This window comes from Macrotis lagotis, chromosome 6 (genome assembly GCF_037893015.1).
Source record: "Macrotis lagotis isolate mMagLag1 chromosome 6, bilby.v1.9.chrom.fasta, whole genome shotgun sequence".
Lineage (NCBI taxonomy): Eukaryota > Metazoa > Chordata > Mammalia > Peramelemorphia > Peramelidae > Macrotis > Macrotis lagotis.
In genome coordinates this window covers 86184240-86207535 of record NC_133663.1, presented here as the reverse complement: position 1 = coordinate 86207535, position 23296 = coordinate 86184240, and positions in this window count along the sequence as shown.

Here is a 23296-nt window from a genome sequence, read left to right as displayed (position 1 = left end):
AACTGATGGGAGGAGAGACAAGGGGAAGACCCACACTTTGAGTCAGAGAGCATAAAGATTGGGGTTGAAAGGTCAGTGTTCCCCACCAGCCATACTAAAAGATGCCCTCCCCCTAATACAGATGCTGCAGATTTCCCTTCAGATGAGCTCCCATATGTGCTCCCTGCTATCTGCCACTTGGTTTCACAAAGGTCTAATAAAAGTTTATGGGTAAAGGTGGGGGGGGGGAACTTTTTCAAAATTGAGCCAAATGAGAATGTGCTGCATTGATTAAAGCTTCCAAGGAAGATATAATGGATGACCAAAAGCATGCCAGCAAAAGGGATTAGGAGACTAAGAAGGCATTTATCTAATATACCAGAGGCATGATGGTGGGGAGGGAGGTGAGAAAATGATAACTTGGGATGTGGAGGTGGAAACACTGGAACTGAGTTCCCAAACTGAGGGATGTAAATATGGTAAACTAGAAAATGATAAGGTAATTTTTAGATGAAATCATAAATACCTATTCTCTGTTCCTACTATAGTATCACTCACTCCAAACTCAGGTCCATCTTCCATCCCATTTCCTAAGTGTTTAAAATAACTTTTCAATCATCAAAACATATGAGACAAGAAAAACTACAAAGCCTTTTTCACATTCAGGAAACCAACCTAGACCCTGTCGAAAAATCTCTTTTGAATCCAATTTAAATTCATTCAACTAGAAAACGAAACAAGTTGGAAATTTCCTTCTTGATTTATCTATTGTTTCCAAAGAGCTAGTCAAGTAGATAGGTTCACGTAAAGACTTTTGTCTTGTGTACATGATCCAAACTCTTGGAAGACAGTGTAGCACAACAGGAAGAGTTTGACACTGAGAGGAAGTCAGAAAAAATGAATTGAAGAGGACTGAACTGTACTCTGGCCCTAGAACAGGTAGGTAGTGAAGTGGAGTTCAAATGACCTGAGTTCAAATCCAGCTTCATTTGCTTACTGTCTCAGTGATCCTGAGCCTGTCCCACAGCTTCTGCTTGTCTCCATTTCTTCATCTGTGAAATATCAATAACAATGGTACTTGACTCCTAGGGTTGATGTGAAGAATAAGTAATATTTGTACAGCATCAATTTTATCAATCTGATAAATCGATAGTTCCTCAATCGATTACTTATTCCCTTCCCTAAAGCATTTTGACAAACTTTAAAAATTATATAAATGCTAATTATTACTATAATTATTAAAGAAATGATATTTTATATCAATAGATAATCTTAAAGAACTATTATAAATGCTAGCTATAATTTTTTGACAAACTATGCATAGATAATTTCAAATAACAAATTCAAGTTATTATTATTATTAGACAAAGTATACATAAATAATCTTAAAGAACTATATAAATATTAGTTATCATCACTAAACAAACTACACATAAAGAACTATATAAATAATAATTATTTTAATTATTAGAGCCTCTACAATATTATATATATACTTACATACAAATATATTAATCCCTTTCATAAGTCACAGAATGTCTCTGATCCTCTACTATCTATAAAGTGATAAATATGTAGAGAAGATGAACATAAACCAGACAAATGTCAGTATAAATTGGAGGATTCTGTATGAGTTGAATGACTGGTCCCAGAAGAGTAGTCATTGATGGATCAATGACAAATTGGAGAGAGTTCTTAAATGATGTCTCCCAGAGACCCGTTCCAGGTCTATTGTTTAATTTTTTCATCAATAACTAAGATAAAGGCATAGATGATGTACTCAGCAAATTTGAAAAATCTACAAAGTTGGGTGGTGCAGTGGATAGAGCACTGGCCCTGGAATCAGCAGTACCTGAGTTCAAATCTGACCTCAGACACTTAATAATTACCTAGCTGTGTGGCCTTGGGCAAGCCACTTAAACCCCATTGCCTTGCAAAAATGCCCCCCCCCCCCGCCCAAAAGTTGCAAACAACCTTGGATTTTGGATTAGTATTCCTACTTTGTCTCTATATTAGGCAGAAGATCCAGGATTTGTTAACTAAGGCAGTAACAGGGCTCTTTGATCCTTCACCTTGGTGATTATTTTTATTGGTTAAATTTCTCTAAGAAATGATTATAATCAGAGTGAATCATTTTTAGTTTGATTCCTTTCCATTTTCCAGAAGCAACAAAAAATCCCTATACATTTAAATAGATCATTATGTAATTGCTGCATCAGTAGTATCTTTTTATCTTCATTCTTTTTTTATAATTTGATGTGAACATTGATCTTGCTAGATCCAGACAAACAATAATCTGAATGTACAAAAAGAGACTATGTTGGTAATGAGTCATTTCCAACCCATTAAAGAATAATGAGGTTTTTTTTTGTGAATTGTTTGATGCTTTTTGGTGCTAGCATTTTCTGACTGTCTTCTTGAGAACAATAGGCTTTTGGGATATCTACATGCCTTTTGCCTTTTTTAGTCTTAATTCTCATTCATATGTTGCAAATTATCTTTCACAATGCCCACATTCTTGGTGAAGTCACTAAGTATCAACATATAGTTTGACTTAGTTTGGAAGATCTTGATAATATCTTTGTAGAATTTCTGTACTTCATCATTTCCATTGAATACTAGTATTAAGCATCTAGTTACTTTGGCAGACCATCACTCTGCTGTTTTATACCTATTGTCCCTTATTGATCATAAGTCATTTAGGTTAATAAATATCTAAAGATTAAGGAAACAATTTATACAACTTCAGAAACTTATTGTTTCTGCCCAGATAAAATGATAAGAGTATGTAAAAGAAAACTAAAACTTAGATTGGCATCCTAAAATGTGCATTAATTGAGATGGGCCCAAAACTTTCCGGTCTAGTCTGTGACATTCCCTGCGGTTTAGCTTAGCTCTAGACCTAGTTCCTCAGTTCTGTGTCATTCTGAGTGCCCTAAGATACTAGCATCTTCTATATCAGAATATAGTCACACTGAGGACTGCCCACCTCAAAGACCTGGATTTAGTTTATGTCTACACTTAACAGTCTCAAGCTCATTTTTAGCTAATGACAAGTCCCCCCTCTTAATCACTTAACTAAGCATAATCACGTAACTGTCTCCTTAGTATTGCTCTAACCAAGGAGGGAAGGGAATATAAAGTTACTATCAGGTCATTGGCTGCTTTTCATGTCCTTGATTTCCTCACCTACAAAATGGAGTTAGACGAAGTGATCTCAAAAGTCCATCTAAATCTCAAGAATTCAATAAACCTACAAAAAAATCAAAATAATTCAACCTGACACACTCTGCATCACCCACAATTCACAAAAGATAATTTTTAATAGTAGATTTAATAGCAGCTGATTATCATTATAATAGTCCATCTTACCCTGCTGAGAATTTCTTCAGAGCCTTGCTTCAGTTGGCTCAAAGTGAATGATTATGATATTTGATATTATTAAAAATCAACCTTTGCAGCACATATGGTGCAGACTCTGCTTCCTAGTTCTATGAATTATATATTCTTTGAAAAACTGGCATAGAAAAGGTATTGATTATCCTCTGTTCATTTTGGAAGTGAGTTTCCCTCATAGATATTCATTGGTTTTCAAACTGTTGGAATCCAAAGAGAATCAGAAGAGCTATTTCTGGTTTAGCTGAGTCAATGAAAAGCCAATGGTTTGGGATTAAAAAAAAACCCAATGCTGTATCAGTGCAAGGGTTTCTAGAAATGACAGGAGACAGTTTTAAGTTTAATCTAACATTTTCTCTATCACATTCTTAAGTCTAAATAATCAACAAAAAGAAAAATTAAGGCCTGATTTGTAGCCTTTGCTGACTGACATGGGATAAAGCATTCATTGAAAATTTAGCAACTAATTCTAAACTAGTGCAAGATGATCCCCAGCACATCCATGATCAAAAACAATTGAGTCTATTTTATACTTCTCCAGATTTCCCCCATTAGAATGCAAGCTCTTTGAGTTCAGAAACAATCTTCTTTTTGTTTATATTTTTATCCCTAGCACTTAGCTGAATGGGAACTTAATAAATGCTTGTGCAAGCAAGCATATCTGCCCTAGCTGTCTTGGTTTTAGAGTATTAACCTTATCCACCAGCAGAGGGAAACACTTGCCATCTGCAATTGTAAGGTTTGTTACATGGACAGCAGGCATGATACATCATATATGTCATATCCTTTTAGTACATATGGCAAGAAGATAGGTGAGGTATTATAAACACATTCCAGAGAGCCTGAGATAACGATTATTTAATAAGTGTTAAAACACACAAAAATAACTTGAAGGGATTCTTAGATTAGTCAGCTGATGTGGGTAAAGGAAGGTTCCAGAAGTAGAAAGCAATGGATGCAGCAAATAAATTCTATTTGGAGAACAGTCCTAGAATTTGCAAACCAGTGAATTGAACAAAATATTTTTTTTGGCAAGACAATGGGGCTAAGTGGTTTGCCCAAGACCACACAGCTAGGTAATTATTAAGTGTCTGAGACCAGATTTGAACTCAGGTACTCCTGACTCCAGGGCTGGTGCTCTATCCACTAGCCACCCTCAACAAAATATTTTTTTAAAAATAATGGAACTAAAGAAGTAAGGAAATGAAAATCTGTGTTGGCAATTAAGGGGGAGGGGAATCCTATGCAACACGTAATGCATGTGAAGAACCAATAATGCCAACCTAACTCAAATCACTTTTCTTCAATAAACTTATGCTCCAAGCAGTCAAAGATGAAGGGAGTGCTACAAAAGCAATATGTATAGAATTTGAGCAAATCATTTCCCACAAAATCAGTGCCTCCATATTTCACTTGGCCTTGAAATAAAATTGGATCAGAGAGAAACTTGTATTGAAAACTGGATGAAAATTGGCAAATAAAAGAGACCACTAGAAGTGCCAGTATTTCCAGGTCAGGGGCATATCCTTTAGTAGAATCATTCATTCTTAGCCTCTTTATCAATAAATCAAAAAGCGGACTTAGCTGGTTGATTAAGTCTACAGATGGTTCTAAATTAGGCAGTGTTGTCAACACCCAAAGGACAACAATGTCCCCAAGGATCTTAGAAATGAGGAGCAGGAAATAACAAAACAGGGTTAAATTGGGCTAGATGGAAACTACATCTGGGGAAAAATAATTCAAAAAGCAGATATCCAGTGGGCCAATGAAACTTGGAACACGGTGGTGCCAAAAGAGACCCAGGTGCAATACCGGATGGCAAATTAGGTAAGATTTTGAAATATAATGGAACAGCCAAAAAAGCCCATACTATTGTGGGTTGATTTGTCTTACAAAGACTTTTCATAGTACAAAAGAAAAGAATCTGTCTACCTTAATGGATCCAACATTTTGTTCTACTTATAGAAATTATACAACAGGGTGTGCAGGTAAATGTTTAACAACCAACTCTCTTTAAAAAGGCAGAAAATAGATTCCTAACAGATTTTTAAACTTTAATCTGCATCATCTACATTTTCTCCATTACTTTTTAAAATCTAGGCAAAATAATAAATAGGTCCCAATTTGTAATGATTGCTGATTTCTAAGATGTCTGAAAATTTAATGCACAGATTCAAAGACTTAAGTTGCTTCTAGCATAAAATCAAGCTGACCTTGCCACGCATCTGTTTATATATGTGGTTTTTTTTTTTCGTCCTTTGGTTTTTGCAAGGCAATGGGGCTAAGAGAACTCAGGTCCTCCTGACTCCAGGGCCAGTGCTCTATCCACTGTGACACCTAGCTGCCCCTATACATGTGGTTTTAAGAATTATCTGAATAATAATGACCAGAATGTGGCCAATGATGACATGGGTTAGCAAGAACCAACTTCAGGACAGAAGATTCCATGGACAGAGATCCCAGGATACCTCAAGACTGTTGGAGAGGGAGAATAGAACAGTTGGGTTAAATGAGACTGAAGTTGAACTGGGTAAGGAAGTTTATCTGGTTGCTTATGACTTTCATTAATTATTCTTAAAAACTACATTCAAAGTTTAGTTGTTTCTTGCTGATGGATCACAAGTATTATTAGTGCTTTTTAAATTTCACACCCTAGTTAGGGATTGGGTATATCAATTATAAATCAACACTGATTCTGATGAGTTTATTTGGTTTGTTTTAGGAGTGGGGGAAGCAAGTTCATATTCAGAACTAGACCTGAGTTTTGGCCTTGTATATCCTGTTGCTCATTGGGGTTTAGTTGAGTCATATCCCCTCCAATCCTGTAGCCTGAGTGATGATTGCTATAACAATTTAACCTAGCAAGGAACAATTTGTGAGTTTAGTTTTGGGAAGAGATAGTGAATTTTACAGTGTACATAATCTGACATATGTCTAGGTTACAGCCAGTATGAAGAACTCTCCCCATAAGCTTATCTGCAAATAGACAGATGGCCCTGCCCAAATGTAGAGAGATCCATTTGGTGCCATTTTAAACTATTACCTCTGACAGGAGATAAGGAAGTAAATAAACCTTTACCCCAGGGAAACAAGTTTTGCTACCTTTCAAAGTCATTAAATGTCAGCTGCCTCAGGGCAGAAACAACACTTGAACTAGACTAAGCTTGCAGGGAAAGAGAAGTTTAGGCAGTAAGTTGGACTGAAGTGTAGGTACCCAAGACCCAGGCAATCAACAAACATTAAGCATTTACTCAAAACTCAAGCATTGTTCCAAGCTCAGAGGTCCCTAAAAGAGGCAAAAAACAGTCCCTGTCCTCAAAGAGTTCAGAAGTCAATGTAGGGAGACAACAAATAGATATGTACAAACAAGTCTCTCAGCACAAATAGGAGCTAGCTAGGAGAGGTAAGGCACTAAAATTAAGAATTGGAGAAAATGACAAAATATAGAAGAGAGACCAGGGATAGAATAATGGATCAGAGCCAAGCAAGTTTTAAAGTGGCAAGCCAGGGAATACAAAGAAATATGGGATCAGGGGCTGCTAGATGGCGCAGTGGATAGAGCACCGGCCATTGAGTCAGGAGTACCAGAGTTCAAATCCGACCTCAGACACTTAATAATTACCTAGCTGTGTGGCCTTGGGCAAGCCACTTAACCCCATTTGTCTTGTAAAAACCTAAAAAGAAAAAGAAAAAAAACAGGAAATATGGGATCAAAATAAGTCATACAGGCATAATGTCCAAGGAATATAGCTCAAGACAAAATCATTACAATAACAAAAGCATAAGGTGGTAGGTGCACTGGAAAGCATGGTATTCAGCACCCTCATTTTACACTTGAGGGAACTGAGGCCCAGAAAGTTTAAGAGATTTAGCAGAGCCAGAGTCCAAACTCAGGGCTTCTGATTTCACATGCACTGGTTCTTTCTATAGCACCAGTGCAGGGTAAAAGAGACCAGGAGATCTGGCAATGAAATCAACTCTTTTCTCAAAGCTTTCTGTTGCAACTTTCTGTTGCAAAAGTTTAGTAGTCTCCAGCTTTCAAGAGCTCATCTCAGAAGCAAGTACTCTTCTTTGCTGGAGGACTATGGGAAAACCCTCTGATAAGATCTTGTTGAACTGGCTTCCAGATTTAAGAGGTAGTTCAGTTTACTATACACTTATGTCTTCCACACCATGACTTTCTCCATTGTGATTGGAAATATCACATGTAGGAATAAAAAGTTAAATGGGAATTTGGAGGGATGGGGGGTGAACTGCAATCAACATGTGAAGGTCAACAGACAACAAAGAGCCTATGACCAAATACTTAACCCAAATTTTACAAGAAGTACCCCACAGAAGAAAAAGAAAAAATTAGGACTTCCTCTTTGGTACAAAAGGAGTGCCAAAAATTTTTAAGCAGATTTTCCAAGTCCTAGAAAATGTCCTTAATCCCCTCAGCAATTGTGATTCATCTGTGATGGATTCTAATCCATAGGACTCTGAAGAGTTAACTCTTGAATCTCCCTGCCATTATCTCTAGCTTTCAGCAAAAACCCATCTGATTCTTCTAACCTATAAATCCATTGCTCCTAACCTATAAATCCATAAATAAATAAACAAACAAACAAACAAACAAACAAACAAACAAATAAATAAATAAATAAATAAATATGAAAGCTCTCTCTGATAATAGTTTTATCCCCCTTCTTTCATACTGAGTCTCATCTTTTTTGTGACTAATTTCTGGTGACCTAGACCACTGAGACTAAGTAAACTGTCTGACTACCTTCTTTCCAGTTGAACAGTTATGAATTTGGTCAGAAAGTTTGACTGGAAGAAAAACAAGTCTAGCCACAAATAGAAGGCACTAGGACCATGTAGACTAGTGTTATTTAGGGGCACATCATCATAGATGGTTTGACACAAATTCAGAACTGTCCCTTCTTTTGTTGTCAAAATTGTATGCCTTGCTTTCAATGGCAATTATGTAATACTAATGACAGCAACAAGAACAACAATAATATACTGTTCTTTATATGAAAACAGTGGTTTTGGAATGAAGGGATTTAGGTTCAAATTTTGGCTCAGCCCCTTACATTTTGGAATTACTGCAGTTTTTTAAATCTGGAAATATCATTGGGTTCAACAGACTCTAGAGTCCTTTCTAGCTCTAAATATCTAATTTCTCCTATGTAAGTGATGAACTTCTAGGAGACAACCAACATGGGAGGAGAGAGAGACACTCCTCTCCCTGGCTAGAGCAAAGGGGCAGAGGATGTGTCAGACTGCCTACCCAGCACAGCTGCATCTCATCAAGAGAAAGGCAGGGGGCTTGGCTAAGGCATCTCCTCTGATGTAACATGGTATCCTGGACGCCAAAGCTGGAGTCTGTCTAATTGTTTTGACATCTCTGCTCTCAGATTCTACCCCTCCTCCCACTTGTCACCTATCTCATTATACGCTGCCTGTGGATCTGTCCTCTGTTCCAAATGTCTTGATCTACCTCCTTTCCTCTCTAAGCCCTATGGGTCAGCTATCCTCAGCTCAAACATTCTGGGCTTCACAACTTTTCCCTTAGGAAAGCAAGGAGTAAATGCTATCTTCTCCCATCTATTCCCAAGTCTGCCCAATTTTGCCTCCTCTATAGGTTAAGAGAAGATGGTTAAATGTGAATATCCCTAGTCTGAATGGGGATGACAAGAACCTATTAACAGCTGTCCAAGATGATGGTGGGAAAAGGACCAAAACATTTTTGTATTTTCCCCTTGTGACTGGAATAAGGGGGGGGGGGGCAGGAAGACTTCTTTCTCATGTCGATTAAGATTCTGGCCCATGCTTTCTGCCCCAGCTCCAGTTGGCTGCTTTCAGAGACCCCCGGACAACTTTCTCAGTGGAATGGAATTGTCTAAGCCCTTCCCCTAAATAACTATTACAATGGAGCCTGATGATTTAATCAAATCTTCTTCAGACTGCCTGTGAGACAACTGGCTGGGGTTAGGGATGCAATCTGTGATCATGGAATGAAGCCAAATTAATTGGGATTGAACCCATAACCCTTGTCTCATTAGCAGGATGCTCTAAACCAACTGTGCTAACTAACCAGGCACATATAGTAAGACTGGCAAAATGGCAGGATTATCTATTATAACAATTCTCCTCAGAATCGTGCTTTGTCTTAATAAAGATATTCCATAAGAACGGTATAAACAGTATCAACATATGGGTAAAGCATAATGTTTGAAAGAATAAAATGGGTGTTACAAAACGTTCCAATAAGGCTATTAGAACTCAACTTTTCAATGGTATGTGACCCATTTTGTTGTGAGCCTGTCTTTATTTATATACCTTTCCAAAAAGAAATAAATTGAAGTGAGACAGACAAACATTAAATCATCAGGCTCCATTTTAATAGGTATTTAGGAGATGGAAAGAGAGGAAAGAAAGACACACAGACACAGGCAGAAGGAGTTGGGGAGACAGAGAAAAGGGACTGACAAAGCAAGGGAGAGAGGGACAGAGAAGCAGAAAGACAGTGACAGATACAGACAGGAAGGTATATATGGAGAGGGTTGGGGGAGGAGGATACGGATTGCACCTGTAATTTTATTGGTCTAGAGAACTTAGAGATGAGATCATTTTCTCTACCTATGCAATACGGTATCATCTCTGTAATTTATTTTCTGAAAGAGTTATCTAGAACATTGGTAGATTAAGTGACTTTTTCCAAAATCCCATAGGTTAGGTCAGAACCTGAATTCAAATTCAGCTTTTTTTAGACTTGGAAGCCAGGTCTCTCTGTCTCTTTTGATATATTATAGTATAAATAAATATATGTATATATATATATACATATATATATATATATTATCACTTGAAAAGCTATCAACAAAGTAGGAATAGAACATTGAACAAAAGTCAAGATTCTGAAGCAAATGAAAAGATCTGGAAACATCTCTCAGTAGAGAAGTTAGATTTAAGGAGAAGGAACACTTCCTCTTGATACTATATATATTGAGAAATTTTGAGGTTCAGAGGAAGGGACCTGAAGGAGGTAAAAATGAATGACCACCATCTTCTCAGTCAGGTAGAAACCACTGTGGGAAGAGGAAAATTGGAATCTTGAGAACAGAGGTTTGTTACAGCTGCTATGAGAATGAATAAGACATGAGTTAAATGATTTCCTTGTAGCCATCAGGACAGAAATGAGGATTACTTGAATTTGTAGTGAAAATGGATTTTGTGTTTGTGAACTGCTTTATTGTTAATGTTCAGTGGGAGTGGAGGTGGGGAAGATATTTCTTTCACATTATCTCACTCCCTAATGACCATCCTCAATTCCAATGACATCTGCTCTTTAAAATAAAAAGTGACTGTGGAAAATTAATCAATACATTGGCCATATCTGACAAAGTATGCCTCATTCAGTACATATAGTTCACCACTTCTCTGTCAAGAGCCAGGACCATGTTTCACAATTAGTCCTTTTGAGTCACGATTAGTCCTTACGTTGATCAAAATGTCAAGAAGTGTTTTACTCAGCAGTTTGGAAGTAAGAAGACACGTGACTGATATTAGAATAATCCAGAATTAAAGATAATCAGGGAAATGGGAAGGCACAAGAGATTAAAAGGTGGAGGACTTCATCCTGTTGGACAGGTTATGATAGGACCAAGACACTGAAGAGGGGAAAGTGAGACCCAAACAGGCATAATGAACTGGATGGACTTGGGAAAAAATGAAGGAATGAGAAATTACAGTGAAATGATTAGGATTAGGAGGAAATAGGAATGAAAATAGTGGAGGTATAAGGGAAGGAACTTGGAGATTTTCAGAACTTAAAATCTTCCAAGTGGAAGAGTTTAGAGTGATGTTGATCATCTAAAGGGTCTAAAAGTCTGTAAATGACTGAAGCTGAGGAGAGTTGATGAATAGGGAGGCCAATTTATTTTGAAATATCATCAATTCATTATTCAAATACTCAAATGGTGCTGTTGTCTCATCAATTTGGAAGCTCTCTCTAATAGAGATTGTAATTTAACTATGTCTGCCTATTCTATGTATCCCATGTCCGATTCCTACCATAAGGAGTCTGTTTGACGTGGTTGATGATTTTCTTGCTTTATCCTGACATTTGGAGGATACCAGTGAGGCGCTCAAGCTATCGACCATTATCTTCATCCTATGATCAGACCATCTTCTCTTCTAATCATATTTAGTTACTTATATGAATTACTTATATGAATTTGGCAATGATAAGGGCAAAAATTGAGGAGAGGAGGACAGTGACTCTGGTATAAATTCACTTGAAGAAGTAGAAAAAATGACCTGAAGAGTGATAAACTTTACCCAAAATGATCAAAACAGAGAAACATAATCAGGGGAAGTTAACTTCAAAGAAGGAAAGTTAAGTGAGGGATAGATGTGCAGGGAGATTCTAGAAGCATCAGGAACAGGGAACAAAAAGAATAAGAAATGCTTCTCACCATGTATGGGTTTGATAGGAAGAAAGAACATGAAAAGAGTGTTGAGAGAAAGATCTAGGGTATCTAGGGCATTTTAAATGGGAAAGTCATGGTTCTAGAAGTCACAGTGGAAGGGGGAAAATGTAAAGGTTCATCAGATTAGGGTTGAGAGAATAGGGATAGACAGGAACAGGAAGGGTTCTGTATCTATAATGATAATAGCCAACATTAATATAAGATTTTATATATATATATATATATATATATATATATATATATATATATATATATATAGTATTAGAAATATATGTGTATCTTTGTCAGAATTCTCTGCTGCTTGTGTCTATTTTGGCCTAACAATTACTACCAAGAAAACACAGGTGCTCCATCAGCCAGCACTATACCATCCATTATGTGGAACCATCAATTACAGCAAATGAATAAGTTTTGAATACTGAGGGGAAAAAATTCACTTAATTTGGCATTGTCTTTTCCAGGGAGGCATTTATAGACAATGAGGTTGACATATATATTGCCAGAGCTAGCTCAGGATTTGGGAAGCCCTAAAAGAAAATGTGGGAGAGCAGAGTATTAGACTGACTAGCAAACTGAAGGTCTACAGAGCCATTGTACTGACCTCACTGTTATAAGTCTATGAACCTTGACAGTCTACCAGTGTCATGCCAGGAAATTGACTTACTTCCATTTAAATTGTCTTAGGAAGATTCTGAAGATCACCTGGCAGGAGAAGATACCAGACACTGAGGTTCTTTCTCATTCAAACATTGCTCCAGAGAGCACAATTACTATGAGCTGCCCATGTTGTTAGAATGCCAAACATACACTTGCCAAAAAGATCATTTTATGGAGAACAGGGCAAGTGTTCACAATGGGATCAGAAGATGCAATACAGGGACACCCTGAAGATCACACCTAAGAACTTTAGAAACAATAGTGCTACATGGGAGACACTAACACAGAACCACCCAACATGGCATGCCCTCATCAGTAAGGGTGCTGTACTCTATAAACAAGGCAAAATGGAAACAGCTCAAAGGAAACATGAAATACAGAAGTTAGGGTATGCACCCCAGATGTTCACATGGCCTATATGTGCCCAAACTGTGGTAGATCATTCTGGGCTTGTATTGGGCTGATCAGCCACAGTCAGACACACTATAATTTGTCTTTAATATAGTGATGTCACTTTGGTCTTCTTCAATAAGGAAGGACAAGAACCATCTACATATATGTGTATAATCTTTGTTCCAAAGCCCATGGATATAGGACTTGCTATTCAATTGTGGAGATCTATGTCCCTCCTCTATCAGCATGAGACTTGGGGTGGAGTTGTTGAGAGTAAGAATGAGGAGACTTTCAGTCTTCTTTGAACTTTTGAGTTTGAACTTTCTTTGAGTCATTGAGTGTCTTCAGATAATGGGACCTTTTGGCTTCCAGTATTGATAAAGAAAATGGAATATGCTAACCCCACTTTAGGTTTCAGAAGGAAAACACTCTGAGAAGAAGCTAACATGAGGATTTCCCTTAGGTAAGATTTGGGACTGACTGTGTATGTGTGTGTCTCTCTTTGTCTCTGTCTCTCTATGTTTGTCTTTGTCTTTCTGTGTGTCTGTTTCTGTCTGTCTTTTTCTCTTTTCCTCTGCCTCTGCCTCTATGTCTATGTCTATCTCTCTCTGACTCTCCCTTTCTCTTTCCTTTAAATTTTCCCTATTATTCTACCTTATCCATTTTCATCTTGGATATATAGGAAGGGGAGGATAAATGAGGGAAGGGATATTACCCCTCTCTCCCATCCTAGGTTGCCAAAAACCCTCTCCTGGAAAACAAACATTTCCCCTTCACCTCTCTAGCTTCCTAGAAACTAGAAGACCCAGGAGAGCAGTACCCAATGTCTTTCTCTCTCAGCATTACTGTCAATCAATGTTTTTGCCCCTGCCTCAACCCCACCATCTTTTAATACCCACCACCACTTCTGACCACCCCCATCCCCACCCCTATGGGGCATAACTTAAGACCTCTTTTCTGCCCAGTTCCTCAGACTCCCTCTTTCCTACCCAATTGGGTGGGGCAATTGCACCACCCTACTTTTAAGAATATGGCTACTCACTCCATTTTTTGATGAGCAGGGACTCACAAATGATAATTCTATGGAAAAATGGAGGCCTTCCCATCTACCCTGTCACCAAATTCTGAACTCCAGACCTTGCTGTTATACTCATTACACCCCTGTGCATTGTTATAGGACCCACGGATGTATCTTTACTAAGACTTCCAGCCTTTCCTTCCACTCCATTTTGAGTTCCTAAAATTTGCTGTCTCCACGTGATAATGTGAAACCTTTAAGAGAAGGGCTTTTTCTTATTTTTTTCTTTGTATCCCCAGAATTGAATAAAAATCTTAAAGCTAAGCACTCAAGACATTTTTTTCATTCATTCACTTCAACACACAACCTGCAAATATGCATTAACTATCCACCCCCACACTTTCCAGACCAGAACAACAATGCAAATGTTGAAAGTAATTAGTATGCAATAAATGTCCACACTGGATTAAGGGGTGTACAACTTATTTAGAGAATCCTTCACTTGGCACAAAGGGATGTGCCTTCTAGAAGAAAGGCAAGACATAAACAAACATGGCTCCATGTATATCCAAGAGCTCTGTCAGAAAGGGTAGGAAATATTGTTGAAAACAAAGAACCTAACTCAGAAGGGAAATGGTCCGGAGGATTGCATGTCATACTCCAATGTCAAGCTCATGAGTTTTGAATTCATTGGAGTGGGGCTGGAGAGGACAGAGTCTTTAGCAGGTCAACATGAACGGTCCTGCATTGTGACCAAGTCTTCCCATGATGAATGATGGGAACATTGGCAAAGATTACCGAATCAGCAGCCCTGGAATTATGGGAACACCTTAGCCAGGCAATATTTTTAAGGTCATTATGGAAGCTGACTAATGAGATGGAACATGCTGAGCCAAGGAAATTTGGGCTTCACAGGAACATTTAAACCCTTTCTGGTCACCTGACATATAATTTCAACCCACTGAACAGCAAAAATCACAGTTTATATTCCTTCACCTGAATTGAATAGTTCAAGGCTTGGTGTTGTGGAGGCTGAAAGAGAACAAGGCTTTGTGATCCTGAGGACCAGAGTTAAAAAAATAATCAGATTCCAAAGGTGGAAATGCTTAACTAATTCAATTAGTTAAGGCAATGAATCTCCTACTTGTTTGGTCATTTCAGTCACTCATATTCAACTTTCATGAATCCATCTGGGGTTTTCTTCTCAAAGATTCTGAAATTATTTCCAGGTCATTTTACAGATGAGAAAACTGAGGTAAATTGGGTAAAATGACTTGCTAATAATCACATAGCTAGTGTCTGAGGCCAGATTTGAACTCATGAAAATGAGAATGCCTGACTCTAGATCAATCCATTGCAACACCTAGCTGGTCTGAGTCTTCCACTGATGATCTTGTGAAGGAACATCAATAGATGGATTAAAACAAAGAATCATTGATCCCTGCTGGTCAAAACCAGTATTCAAATAGAGAAGGACTGAATGAATAGAGAATAGACTGAATGACAAAGCAGGAGAGGAACCCGTTTTTTCTCAACACAAATTTTCCTTTCTCCTAATTATCTTGTATCTCTTCTGAAATGAAAAAAAGAAGACCTCAGAGCAGGTCCTGGTAGTATGAGATTTCATCTTCAGGCCCTGAAAAGGAAGAAAAATGATTCCTTCCCTAAATTAAGACAAAAAGGTGACCATGAGGACATTTTTCTCTTTCCAAGACTTCAAACCTTCATCTGAAATCTTCCTTGACAGAAATCATTTAACAAATAAAAATATTTAATTTACATAGCAGAATGCTTTGGCAGTGGGAGGAGGGAGAAAGCTATTCTGAAAACATCCTGACTTTTTATAGGTCATTTCTATTTTTCTAGCCAATCAAATTTTGTTGTTCCCTGGGGGTGTTAATCAATTATCAGGCTGTTCCTTTTTTGTTATTTGAAGACTGTACCCAATGAAACCAAAAATATAATAAACTGAAAGATTTTGTAATTGAAATGAACATTCCTTCCTTTCTGTCATGCCTGGATGTAGGAAATTAAATTTTGTATGTTAACTAAATTGTCAATAATGCATTTCATAAAGGTCATAATGTCTGGACTTTAGCAAAATGATTTTTTATTTAACTACCAAGACTTTTTTTCTTGTTGTCAAAAGAAATGCCAGTGGAATTACATTTTTATTTCATTCTGTAGCATTAGTCTATTTTATTGCATCTTATTCAACATCTGCTAAAGTTATTCTATGAAACTTCAAATTTTATTGATGATGGGGCATTTTAGGCAAAAACTAGATTTCTCTTACCTGTCAGCTATAACCAATGTGCTAGTTTCAATTTAAAAGGTCCCACATATTTGGAGTTCTGCCCTTGATTCTTTTTAGTGCTAGAAACCAAATCGAGTATTTCCACAAGTATGGTATGGGTGACTCTTAGCATTGTCAAGAGCACCTAAGTATGAATCCTAGTTCATAAAAATAATAATAAATAAACACAAAATCAGTAAAATTGTGCACAAATACAATAATAAATAAAATAACATCAGTAATAATAATAATAATAATAATAATAATAATAATAATAATGTTAATGACAGTAAGTGCCTTAGTGGATAATGGCAGATTTAGAGTTGGAATGACCCCAGTTAAAATCCTACCTCAAACACTTACTATGGGCAAATCAATTAGTTTCATTCCTGAGTATTACCCAAAGTAGATTAAAATTGGGAAATGTTTAAGAAAATAAATAAAAATACAATAGACCATAGGTAATATTTCACTTTAAAACTGTCAATATTCTGCCTGCAGGGTTCCTTCTATACAAATTAGTGGCCCCATTTCTATTTCATTTCTAGACCCTAGACTGGAAGATATCCAGAATCTTGTCCAAATCTAAACTTATGATTTCCCATCTCTGGAAGGATTTAGAAAAAAAGAAATTAGATATGCTTTGTGGGTTGTTGCAGATGGACTTCTAATATGGACATGGATTAGTCTAGTTGACCTTCTAGGTCCAAGATCCTATTTTTCTGTTTTCATGAATCCTGGAGTGGAATTTTGAAGGTAGTCTATGCTCTAGGCATTCCCAGAAATGGATTCAGAACTACATTCACAGTACCTAGGTCTGCTTATGTATTTGATTAGAAAGGGACACACACACACACACACACACACACACACACATAAACAAACACACTCATAATTTTCATTTTCAGTGCTAGTGTGAGAGATGCCCATAGCTCAAAGGGTCTAGGATAATTTAAAGGAAATTTTCTTTTGATTCAAGTCCTTATTCAGAAACCTAGAAAAGAAAAAAAAAACAATCTCTTAACTGAACAATTCAGTATCCTGGCACCAATCCCATACCTGCAAGCATACAGACCATAATACATCAGCAGGAAGCTTGATTAATAGTGAAAGGAGAATCAAATAGCATTGAACATTCTCCAAGTGAATTATAATGTCTCTAGTTCCCATAAAGTCCCACATGGAGCATTTCCCGGTGTCACTTGTTGGGTCCCCACCATAGCTGATCAGCTGCTCTTCTCTCCACTGACCAAAGCTGCAATTCTTTTCTTTCCCTAGATGGTGTGCTCTCTTGTAAGCATTTTTTTTTCTAACAGAACTCCGGCATCCTTGACAGATCTACTACTTTCTCTGGTTGTTCAGTGATAACCAGAGTTAGTCTAGAAGGGAGTTAGCTATAGATGTATCCAGCAGAATATATAACTTAGCAAGAGAGCTCTATAACCAGGAATTTTGTCTTTACTGATTAAATGTGGTAATATATGGAAAGTTGTTTGCCACTCTTTAAGTACAATGAAAATATTAACTATTATTATTTTTATTATTATTATTTACTGTTAAATGAAAGTTTGTAGTACCATTAAACTACATATTTAGGGAGTGATCAAAAATCCTTCCTACATCTAATGTAAAGAACGATGTCACATGGCCAAGATAATACCTACTCATCCAGAGGCTGACATAGCACCCATAAACTTTCTCAATGTACTCTTCTTAAGCACATGGATAGGAATATTCTAATCACAGAAGCCTGACAATTACCAGTCCCACTGAAGTCTATGTGTTCAGCTCTTCTTAAGACATACATGCCCTCAGGCCATTATCATTCTCCTGAGTTAGTTTAGAGAGATGGAAGTTGGAGAATGGCAGATCTCTGCTATATACCTGTAAAGTCTTACCTTTAAGAGCTGGGAGGGACCTCAGAGATCAATTGGTTCAAACTCCTCATTTTATAGATGAAGAAAATGGGAACCTGGGAGATTAAGTGATTTGTTCAAAATTATTGCAGTGTCAAACTTTAAGACAAAAGTCAATTCTGGGTACTTTCTCTTAGAAAGGACATTGATAAGCTGGAAATGTTTGAAGAGAGAGCAACCAGAATGGCAAATAGAAAGCCTTTGAATACATGCCATCTACATATCATTTGAAGATAATAGGTGCTTACCTATTAGGTTTGAAAATCATATTAACAAATATTAAATCATTTGATCTCTGATTTATAGATGAGGAAACTGAGGCAGAAACAAAGTAAGTGACTTGCCCAAAGGCAGATGGCTAGAAAGTATTTAATAGGGGATTTGAAATCAGGTCTTCCTGACACCAGGTTCAGAGTTCTATCTATGTGGGTCATAAAGCTGAAGGAACTGAGGAATGTTCAACCTGGGGAAGAGAAGATTTGGGAGAGTCACAGTAGTTTTCTGCAAGTATTGGAAGACACTGATTGAAAAAAAGAAAGGATTGTTTTGTTTGACCTCAGATGGCAAAACCAGGTTCAATGGGTGGAAATAATAAAGACTCCAATTCAGGCAAGATATCAGGAAGAACTTCCGAACAGAGTGGATAGAATTGCTCAAGGAAATAGATTCCCTCTTTTTTTGGAAATCTTCAGGAAAAGCCTGGATGATCACTCATTATATGGAAAAGGGAAGATTGAACTGTCTGATTATTCAGTTTCCTTCAAAATCTAAAAGTGATTCAGATCACCTAACTCCAAATCCAACCTTCTTTTTCATCTTCTTTCTTTTTCCTTGTGAAAAAGGGCTAGCACTCTAAATCTACATCTGCTCCAATATCTCTCTAAGGCATTTCCATTACCATCATTTCAACTCTCCTGGAAGCTGATTCCCTAATCTCTCCACATTAGTGAATGCCATCAGAGAGACATTATGTTTGAAGTCACTAGCCATTGGTTATAAGAATAGTTATGACTGACACTATGCTGGAAGAACAAATATTGAAAATCTTAAGCATTAAAAATAGACTCCAAATTGTCTGGTTTGCATGATAAAGGAACATCATCAAGGGGGGGAGCAGGGCTGTTTTTGACACATTTCTAACTTTTATGAGAGTTGATATCATATAATAGACCAAAAATTGACCCATAAAATCTCCCATATAGTATTTGGGATTTTTACTTAATCACATTAGTTAGAATAACCTGGTCAATTAGAATAATATTTCTTAAAGAATTTTGTTTTGATGACCATGTTAAACATCACAAAATAAATACAAATTAGATTAAATGGAATTAAATTTTCTCTTCTAATCATAATTACAAGTTTTTCACTAATTGAGCCAAATACCTGTCCAAGATAGACAGGCAAAGACATTGGGAATCAAGAAGCTATTGAACTCCTAAAGCTTTATATTGGACTGCATTATTGCTTTTATTGATCATTCTTTACTCATCATGAATAGTATCCCCCAGGTAAACTACCATTTACATGGAATCTTCCATTCTCAAGTAATATATGACTGATTCTGAATACTAAGGGTGAGGATTATAGGTTTGTGGTGATTTGTTTGCAAATTTAAATAAAACTAGATTTACTTGAAAAAGCCATCTGTATGCAAAATCATCAGTCATTACTGTAAATAACTTTTCCCCCCATCAAATTAAATTACTGGAAGATTGGGAAGGAATATGGATTCAATCAGCAATTCTTAGCTATTTTTTTCCATTCTGCTTGAGTTCTAAAAGCAGATGAGGTGTTTTAATTACTAGACTTTACATGTGGAAGGAATAAGTATAAAGCAAAGAGCATATTAATCTTTCCAAGTTTGAATTGCATTTTATTCTAGGACCCTGGAGAGAAACAATATAGAAAACAAAATTTCAGAAGATTCTTTGTCAAGTCAATCTTTCAATTGGTCTTGAAAATCATTTTAAGGACCCAATTTATTCTTTATGTTTTATTTGCCAAGAGGAAAGAAAATATTCAATCAGCTATAGTTGGTACCATTCTTCCAGTTTGCTCCTATGATAAGCTTAGGTATCTATCTAGAAGTAATACATATTAATGCCAAATTTGCAAGAAAAAGAAAAGGAACATGGGAGGTGGAGTATTTTCCTAAATGTGTCTGAAATATAGTTGCACTGTTAAGTGCATTGGGAGGCCCAGACTAAGAGGGTTTGCAAACCCTCAAGAATTATGCTGTATAGAAATAAATCATTAAAGATTTAATGTTTGGTTCAAGTCTTTTCTCTTATTTTTGTCCTCAGCCAAGGATCAGAAAATAAGTTTTTTTGGCTGTTGCAATTTTCCAAGTCTTCTGCTTGTAATTTTTTTCATTACCCTGATTCTGATTTCAATGTAAACTTCCTAAGTTGGCACCTGAGCAAAACCCCAGGTTTTTAAGTAGCAAAGAGGAAGGTCTCAGACTTTTCAGTATTTCTTAGTCAGAAAGAAATCTGCCTGGAGGTAATAAGCCTTCCCAGAGCTTCTATAAACTTGACACACTTTGTTCTTGTTCTTGTTCTTGTTCTCGTTCTTCTTGTTCTTGTTCTTAGTCTTGTTTTTGTTTTTGTTCTTGTTCTTCTCCTCCTTTCTTCTCTTCCTCCTCCTCTTCCTCCCCCCTCCCTCCTCCTCCTCCTCCTCCTCCTCCTTCTTCTTCTTCTTCTTCTTCTTCTTCTTCTTCTTCTTCTCTCTCTCTCTCTCTCTCTCTCTCTCTCTCTCTCTCTCTCTCTCTCTCTCTCTCTCTCTCTCCCTCTCTCTCTCTCTCTCTCTGAAGAATCCCCTCCTTTGGCATCTAGTGAGAGAATTTTTTTCCTCTGGTGCATTGCAGTTTCCATGTCAATGGATGCCAAGAGCATTCTGCAGAGAAACAGCAGTAAGAGGAAACCGGTGGCCAAGTTCCTGTATCATTTTTTTTTTTACTAATTGACCTTGTCAAGTTAATTACTGCTGTAAGACACTGACAGTCTTTGGCAGGTTAGATGGAAAACTTACCGGTTCTGGTGAAAATGTATTGAGAAGAAAAGTTGCAGTATCCAGTGAGAAGATGCCTTGGGCAAGTTTTTAAAGGCAAATGCTTCTCATTCAGAAAACTGGAATTTCAAGATACATGAGCTAGCTTTAAACTCCAAAGAGTAGTTTACACTTTGAGAATTCTATCTTTTCTTTCAAAAACTCAAAATGTTTCCTGTCTCCCCAAATATCTCCACAGAATCTCCCAGGGAGATAGGTGATTTTAGAAGGGAGTCAAGAATTAGGTGAAATTAAGATCTCTAAAATGTTTTAGTTCCAAATGGTGGGCAGAAATATTGCCAAATTTGTGCAAAAAATAAAAACAACACAAACAAAACCGAAATATGAACCATTTGGATCCAATATGTTTGTAATGTTATGAAGTTTTTTGTAAGATACAGGTAAGTAGGGGCGTCTAGGTGGTGCAGTGGATAGAGCACCGGCCCTGGAGTCAGAAGTACCTGAGTTCAAATCCAGCCTTAGACACTTAGTAATTACCTAGCTGTGTGGCCTTGGGCAAGCCACTTAACCCCAATGCCTAGCAAAAACCAAAAAAAAAAAGATACAGGTAAGGCTATAAAAGAGAAACATTGACCTGAGTTCTTGACTGTCCTTCATAATATTCAATTTGTTCAATTGAACATGTATCATTAAGTGCCTACTATTCTGATTTGAGAAATAGAGAGCCTCCCCGAGAATCAAGAGGACCTGGATTCAAGCTGGATTCTGTTACTACTGGCTGAATGACTTTGAGCAAGTCTCTTAATCTCAAAGACTCTAAAAAAGTAATGAGTTGATATCCATTGGTTGAAAGACTCTTCTTTTTAACCAATGAAATTATAGACCTAGTAACATTTTTAAATGTTCAAGCTCATAATGGACTTCACATTTCCTGATCTCAGAGAGCTTACTACAGTCTACTGGATAGACAAAATAAACTATATTCAATAAACATTTATTAAATCCTATTATGGGTAAGTTTCCTGTCCTCAAGGAGTTTGCCAAGGAGATACAACATGAATACAAATAACGACACACACACACACACACACACACACACACACATACATATATATATATATATAATGTATGTATATTTGTATATGTGTACATAAATCTATATGTATATTTCCATATAACTGGGATTATCCAGAAAGACTTTTGGTAAGAGGTGACATCTGAAAGATGAAAGAAGTAAAAACTTCAAATGAGATCAAATTTCATAAATATATGTGAAACTTAAAAATAACAAATTAAATGATTTGTTCCAATGGCATTAATTTTAACTCTTCTCCCCAACTACAAACAATTTCAGAACTAAAATTTGAATCTTATCTTAAATCTCATTTCTGGCACCAATGGCATAGAATGCTAATTTTCATAGGAGGAAGGGACTATTTTACCTTTTTTCTTTGATTCCTAAAGCCTTAAATTTTGTTGAATATGTATACACACAGAAGACCCATAATAAAAATCTAGGGGACACAAGTCTAGAATTTTTCTTTTCCAAGTGTTTTTGCTCACATCATGCTCTAAGCTTGAAAGATCCTTCTCTTCCCCTCTTTTGGCATTTTGCTCATTCTCCAAAGCTCAGGTCACATTCTACCTTCTACTTGAAGACTTTCTTATTACATTTGGTAATGAACTTCTTCCCATTTTGGACTTCATATATCCCTTTCTACCAACCACAAATACTTCTAGTATATTATTTTTGTATTATATAGTGGTTTTTATGCATGTGTGTGTGTGTGTGTGTGTGTGTGTGTATATATATATATATGTATGTGTGGGGGTATATATATATATATATGTATATATATATATATTTATTTCACATCTTCTTATTAGACTACTCATAATTTCTTAATCATTAATCTTTGCATCTCCCCTTGCACCTAACATAGTGTTCTGCATATAAAAATGATGCTAATAAATTACAAAGCTTTAAGTTAAACTGAAACTTCAGAAGCCCAGAGCAAAATAATAGTAATGCCAGAATGATGGAGGAATAAGGACAGAATCACAACAGACTAGCCTTGGTTTCCTTGAACTAATTGAACATGGTGCCCCATTCCTCACTACTCCTAGCATACCCAACTTCTGACATCTT